This window comes from Ruditapes philippinarum, unplaced genomic scaffold (assembly GCF_026571515.1).
Source record: "Ruditapes philippinarum isolate M1 unplaced genomic scaffold, ASM2657151v2 ctg15103_1_1_1_1, whole genome shotgun sequence".
Taxonomy (NCBI): domain Eukaryota; kingdom Metazoa; phylum Mollusca; class Bivalvia; order Venerida; family Veneridae; genus Ruditapes; species Ruditapes philippinarum.
The window spans coordinates 13519-20601 of NW_026859595.1; the positions used below are offsets into that span (position 1 = coordinate 13519).

At 32.2% G+C, this 7083-nt stretch overlaps 1 long non-coding RNA gene across 1 annotated transcript; it reads left to right on the plus strand.

Annotated features, from left to right (window-relative positions):
- Window positions 1-745: 745 nt before the first annotated feature.
- On the plus strand, window positions 746-5355 carry LOC132757194 (uncharacterized). Its single transcript, XR_009629416.1, has 4 exons — window positions 746-797; window positions 1405-1485; window positions 4126-4239; window positions 5195-5355. It is a non-coding gene; the product is annotated as an uncharacterized LOC132757194 (long non-coding RNA).
- Window positions 5356-7083: the final 1728 nt, after the last annotated feature.

The window sequence follows — 7083 nt, forward strand, 5'->3', positions numbered from 1 at the left end:
GGAGCTAGATCTAGAGTTGCATAGGCTTCAATAATTCGAACCTGTTCATTTGCCTCTTACAATCATGTAGGGCTTAACATTTCACTGAATTTGGAGTAATCATTAAAAGTTTTTTGGTTGTTTTTTTTTTAATTCAAAATAGTTATATATAGTAAATAAGAACCAGCAGAATTTCAAGACAGTGACATTCCTTTTATAGAGTGTAGCGGACATGAGTATTTTTAGTAACCTGGAGAATGTGACATTCCTTTTATAGAGGATATTGATATATATGAAATGTGACATTTTGGTCCTAGGTCTACTATTCAAAGAGAAATGTGTGCTATTGTTCTCTTCCTCCCCCAATCTCCAAAATTCCTGGAGGTGATGGGTTGTTATCTCTGATTCTCTAATATATAGGCAAAGGTTCCATAACTCTGAATTACTTTTTTTCTTCAGAGTAATGCCCCTTTTTTCAACTGAAAAGCAATGACAATAGTCAAGCATACTATTTTAAGGACAGCTCTTGCTATATGAGAGGTTACTTTGTGCGATGATACAAAAAAAAACCCATCTTTTATAACTGCCCTGTATTTGTTACTGTTTAATGACTTTTTATTTTCTTCTTTTTTTATTTTCATTAGGAAAATGTGATGAAGGATATTTCTCATTCAATGGCTATGATCAGAATGGAGCATGTAGGCAGTGTCCCAGGAATCACTATCAGTCCCAGACAGGGCAAGATAGTTGTAATCAATGTTCTACATCGTATTCTACAGAAACTGGTTTGACTTCATCTACCCAATGTCTTGCTGCTGGTAAGTACTGGATGTATGATCTGCTGAATTTTACTGAACTGAATTGTAGTTGTCATTACATCTATTGATTTTGAAGAGATATCATCTTGAATATTTTAAAGATTTGCTCAGTCAGCAATATTACAGACTAGTAGTTTAACTGTATGGATTACGGCAGCAAGCGTCATTTACTAAGCTGTTGAGACTTTGCTATATTTGACAGGCGTGAAATACACTTGAGCTGAAGCTTGAAAAAGTATAGTGGAGCTTTGGCCTGTTTGTAAAAATGCCTCTCAGCCCAGGAATGTGGGTTTGAGCCTTGAATCAAATCCATAGTCCGTGTCAGGTCATATGATACTTGTTTAGAACCAGGAAGCCAACTGGAGTGAAGTTTTAAATAAAGCTATTAAATTTTCTGTGAATGATGTATCAAATAGATTATTTGGTCAAATAAGCTACAAATTTTCTGCACAATTCAGATATGAACTAAATATTGTATAAATTAATTTCACTAATTATAGAAGTAAACTGCCAAAAAAATTTAATAAGGATAAAAGAATACTAACGTCTTACTGATTGTCAGAATTGGACGGATTCAAAATTGCTTCAATAATTGTGTATATTACAGGTACCCTATGTAATAACTACTGCTCAAATGGAGGTAACTGTGTCATTAGAAACAATGAACCAGTATGTGATTGCACACCAGGTAAACAATTTTATTGTTATAATCAAATTTGTTGAACATTTTGTCAAGGTAACATTTAGTTGTGAAAGGAAAGTGTTTGGAGCAAAGTTTCTACATGAATTAAGATATTTTAATATAAGTTGGCACAAATGTTCACCATTGTTGGCCAGTGTATTGTGTGCAAAATTCAGTCCCTATGGTCAAGATCAAGATTGCAAGAGTCTAAAATTTGGGTAAAAATATAAAAATGTGTGTACTGAAGGTTTGGTAGTGTTACATTTTATAAGAAATGTTCACAGTCATGAAACTGGGTCTTCCAAGCATTATCAAATAAATATGGGCCGCGTCACGACAAAACCAACATAATGGGTTTGCGACCAGCATGGATCCACACCGGCCTGCGCATCCGCGCTTTCTGATCAGGATCCATGCTGTTCGCTATCAGTTTATTTACTTGTTATAGGGTCTGTAAGCAAACAGCATGGATCCTGATCAGACTGCGCAGATGCGCAGGCTGGTCTGGATCCATGCTGGTCGCTAATGCACTATGTTGGTTTTGTCGTGACACGGCTCAATTATATGCAAGGTCACTTACCAGACATGAAGAAATAAGCAGGTTTAGTCAGGATCATATCTTCTACTTTGATGGATGGATTTCATTTTAACTTTATACAAATTATCACCACCATGAGACATTGTGTCCACCCAAGAACCAGGTCTCTTTGGTTAAAAGACAAGTTTAAATTCAGAGGTCAGACAAAAATGCTTGTCCAAAGCAAAACTTCTGTATGCATTGAGAGTTATTTTTCATGTTACTTATCACAATTGTTCCAAATTGTGAAACATAGTTTTATGTGAAAAAAATGTGAAAAAAAGGTCCATCTGGCTAAGGTCAAGGTCATATGATATTGTCCAAGGTTGGTTGAGAAAGTGAAATAGAGAGGTTTATTTTATGCTTTTCAGTGGATTACTGATTTATCCGTGAAAATTATATTTGATAATTTCACAGTGAAAATTATCAAAATATAATTTCACTTTTTTCAATGACGAAACTACTTTTTTAAGATTTTCCCCATGTGGTACCTCAATTTTATTTTTACTGACAATTCTGACAATGTCAGGCTGTTAAAAGAAATAGCAAAGCTGAAAAATAGATTTAAATAACTTAAATTGTCAAAAGTAATAAAGAGAAAACTTACTTCTATTTCATTCATTATTTCCAATCACCAATTTCGTCTCTAAAATTTTTTTTTTCGTTTTTTTACATGTCTGAAAAAATACCATTCCTTCCCCATGCAAAAACTGCTCTTGATGACATTTGGGCATATTAAAGTATCCTACGAGCAATAACTGCCGTATGCTTTATGAAAAATTGAAAAGCATTGACAGCCATCACTCGTAGAATAAGTAAAACAACCCAGCGTTCCTTAGCAAGCTTCCAAGTTTTCCATTTTCCTAGCTCCTTTTCTGATAGTTCTGGCTTCCAAAACTTTATAAGCCGCTATTTAACATTTTTGTTTTTCATCTGATGCGGCATTCACGTCATGTCATAGTATATAAACGGGTACGCTGAAGACCTTAAGCTACTTTTATGAATGTTTTCACATCTGTCAACACTTATTTTTTGTCTGTTACAATCCTCAAATAAGTTTTCTTTCTTTTAAAAAGGTGTATGACTAACAAATGCAAATTATATCCCTCTGAATCTTACACAATTATTTTCCTCCTATTAAATACACAACTTTAAAAAATGGCTGCCGCTTACATTTTACAAAGCCAGGTCTAATATTAAATTCGCCAGTAAGTAACAGGGAAATATGGATGGATGGTTGGACTTTTTCTCCTACAAGAATTGTTTGTTTTTATTATTAAAACAAGCGATCATTCATATTTTTTTAATAAAAATTGAATAAATATCACCATTCATTTAACCTTGATTGGCACAGACTTATTTTTTTCAGCTCAAGACTTTTGTTTTTAATGTGAAATTCCGTCTAAATGGGTGGCTCTCAAATGGGGGAAACAATTTTAATATTAACGTTAAAATTATGGAAATATCGTTTAAACTTGTTTTTAAGCATAAAATAAAAAAGAAAATTTGTCTGTTTGTTGTGTAAGATGTAATTTTATTTCATCTCGTGAACTTTAAAAACAGTATTCTCACTCCTGGCTACACCACTCGTGAGAATACTGTTTTTAAAGCCCACTCGATGAAATAAAATTTCATCTTACACACAAACAAACAAATATCCTCTATATTGTCATAAATTGTGGGATTTTAATTTAATCCTTATGACAATATGACACTATTGTTCCTAATGACAATTTGCTGGAAAAACTTAGTACCCCAATATCCTTAATGGCATGATTATGTCTAAATGGACAAAAAAGAATTTACATACATTGGATATCAACGTCTGATATCTGTTTGGTTTATTTATGATAATGATGGTAAGCATGGAAATTTTGTACGATTTTATATTTTCTTTAGTAAATTTTATTCAAAACTTTGCTATATAATTATGTACTTATGTAAACAAATTACTTGCAAACTATATTTTGTTCTGGTTTTGTGGCCTATGAAGCCATTAAGATATTGTATTGTATTGTGACAGGAATGAATTTCACCTTTAAATGTTGTTTTATTTTTATCTAAAACAGGACAATACTTTGGAACAAGATGTTCGACTCAAGTTGATCACTGTAGATCAAATCCTTGTTATAACAACGGACTTTGTTCAAGCACTGCTGCTGGTTACACTTGTGATTGTAGAGGTTAGTGTCACCTTTTATCACATACCTACACTTGTAATTGTAGAGGTTGGTGTCACCTTTTATCACATACCTGTGATTGTAGAGGTTAGTGTCACCTTTCACACATACCTACACTTGTGATTGTAGAGGTTAGTGTCACCTTTTATCACAAACTACATTTGTGATTGTAGAAGTTAGTGTCACCTTTTATCACATACCTACACTTGTGAGTGTAGAAGTTAGTGTCACCTTTTATCACATACCTACACTTGTGAGTGTAGAGGTTAGTGTCACCTTTTATCACATACCTATGATTGTAGAGGTTAGTGTCACCTTTTATCACATAGCTACACTTGTTATTGTAGAGGTTAGTGTCACCTTTTATCATATACCTACAATTGTGATTGTAGAGGTTAGTGTCACCTTTTATCACAGACCTGTGAACCCTTTAAATTGTTATGTAACATCTGTGCATATTTTTGATGTGATATCATTTGTACCATACAAACATAGCACTAACAATATACAAACATAGCATTTTCAAAGACATGGTGTAGCTTCATTCCTGAATTATTTAAGACATTGACTAAATGCAAGCCAGAGGCGAGGCTCACACAACATAATTCTGTTCAGCTCATTCAAATTTTAATTCATTCAATATCCTCTGTTACGTCATCATATGATTTTGCTGTTTTCTGTGTAAATATAACCATTACATACATTACTTATATATTTCTTTATTTACACATGTGTACTATAATGGTACTTTTGTTCTATGTTTATTTTTTAAGTGAAAATGAAGATTTAAAATACAGACTTGTAAACATTTTCCCAATCTTGTTTTGTAAAGTTACCCCTTATTGTTACTTATAAAGAGATTAGATTTTACATTTATTTTGGAGAGCAATTAAGGTCTATCAAGGTTCTCTTGTTTAACATATTAATATTAGTAAATGTATATATATATATTTTTCAGGTTTTGCCACTGGAACAAGATGTGAAACTTTGGTGAAAAAATGCCAAACAGGTTCAAATCCAAGTTGTAAAAATGGTGGCCATTGTATTAATAGACTCAATTCATTTGAATGTTTGTGTGCCGAAGGTTTTACTGGAGATTTGTAAGTATATAAGTGTTGGACACTGAATAAATAGTAAAAATGGTTGTACATTCCGATCAAGCCATTACATCTTATCCTTAGACTGAACTTGTTTGAAATTTGACGATTTGTTTCAATATAGTGAGATGTGGAACCCTGTGTTATAGTATAGCACTGATTGCTTTTAAAGGGAGTGGTCAGGTAGCTCAGCTATGGAATAATATGCCACGTACGAATGTAGGACAAAACCCCACCAGTTAAAACCCCACCACTCAAAATTTTATAGAGTGGACAAAACCCCACCACTAAATTTTATAGAGTGGACAAAACCCCACCACTTAATTTTACAAAGTGGACAAAACCCCACCACTTCAGTTTTATAGAGTGGACAAAACTTACTTGTAAACATGAAAAAAAAGCCAAACAATTGTGCATCAGCAGAAACTCAAAAGAATGTGTGAACAACTCATCAATAAGGAGAAGACTGTACCCGAGGTTCTTTAGGCTATCAGCCACAGTATCCACTTAAACTGAGTACTATGAAGTACAATAAAGGAAAATTGACTGAACTGAATAAATTAGAAATATGCGATAAAAATGTGCTATTTTTTAATCATTAATTGATGAAAATGTGCTACATTCTTGATTAATAGTAAGTAGTTTATTTTTTATATACATAAATTGAAGAAATGAATTTGAAGAAACTAAAAATAATGGATAATTCAAGGTCATAAATGTGGCACAGTCTCAAATAAATGACTACTCTTTGATGTTGATTTAAAAGTTTGTAAATTATTTGTATAATCTCTTATATTACACAATTGTTATATTGAAATTAAAAAATAAAATGTGAAAATGTGTACTGTATATTATATATATTTTAATTCATCAAGTCTTGCCCAATAATTGGTAAGTGGTGGGGTTTTGTCCACTCTGTAAAATTAAGTGGTGGGGTTTTGTCCACTCTATAAAATTTAATGGTGGGGTTTTGTCCACTCTATAAAATTTTGAGTGATGGGGTTTTAACTGGTGGGGTTTTGTCCGTCTTCCGCCACGTACAGGTCCCAGGTTTGAGTCCTGATTAAGGTTGCAGTTACCACGTCTGTAAATATTAAATTCCACTTCAACAATTACATGTGAACAAAAATTGAATTAACAAGGGTTTTTTTTGAATGGTAGTTTTATGTCTACTAGGCATATTCAAAGAAAATAAGTGGATATGTTTTTATGACTATTTTGTTGGCATTTGCATTGGTTAACTTTTTCATTATGGACCATAATTTCACAGATGATGAAATATGTATTCTAATCTCACTTTTCATTATCATAAAAAGAAGTTATTATAAAAAAAGACCGAAGGACCGATAATCATTATAATTTTTTCAATTTTTACCCTGATCAAACATTTTGTTAATGTCTTTTTTCACAAAAACTGTATGAAGTTACTTCAAACATTTTCAAAAGAAGAGAATGATAATCCTTCAATTATATGTATTTATTTTGTTTTTACTTCAAATTTTTTGCAAAGGTTCCTTTCTCATTTAAAGGCATTCAGTTCATAAATGGAATACTTGTTCAATTTTGAAAAGTTCTTATTCTCTTATTTGAAATGCATAATGGCAGGTAATGCTGACTGTCAATTTTGCTTTTGTTTTTTACATATTTCTTTTTTAGTCAAAAACTGATATTCACTTTATATTTGAAATTTTCGCTCACTACCATTTTGAACCTTTATAAAAAAATGAAATATTGTATGTATATAATGATT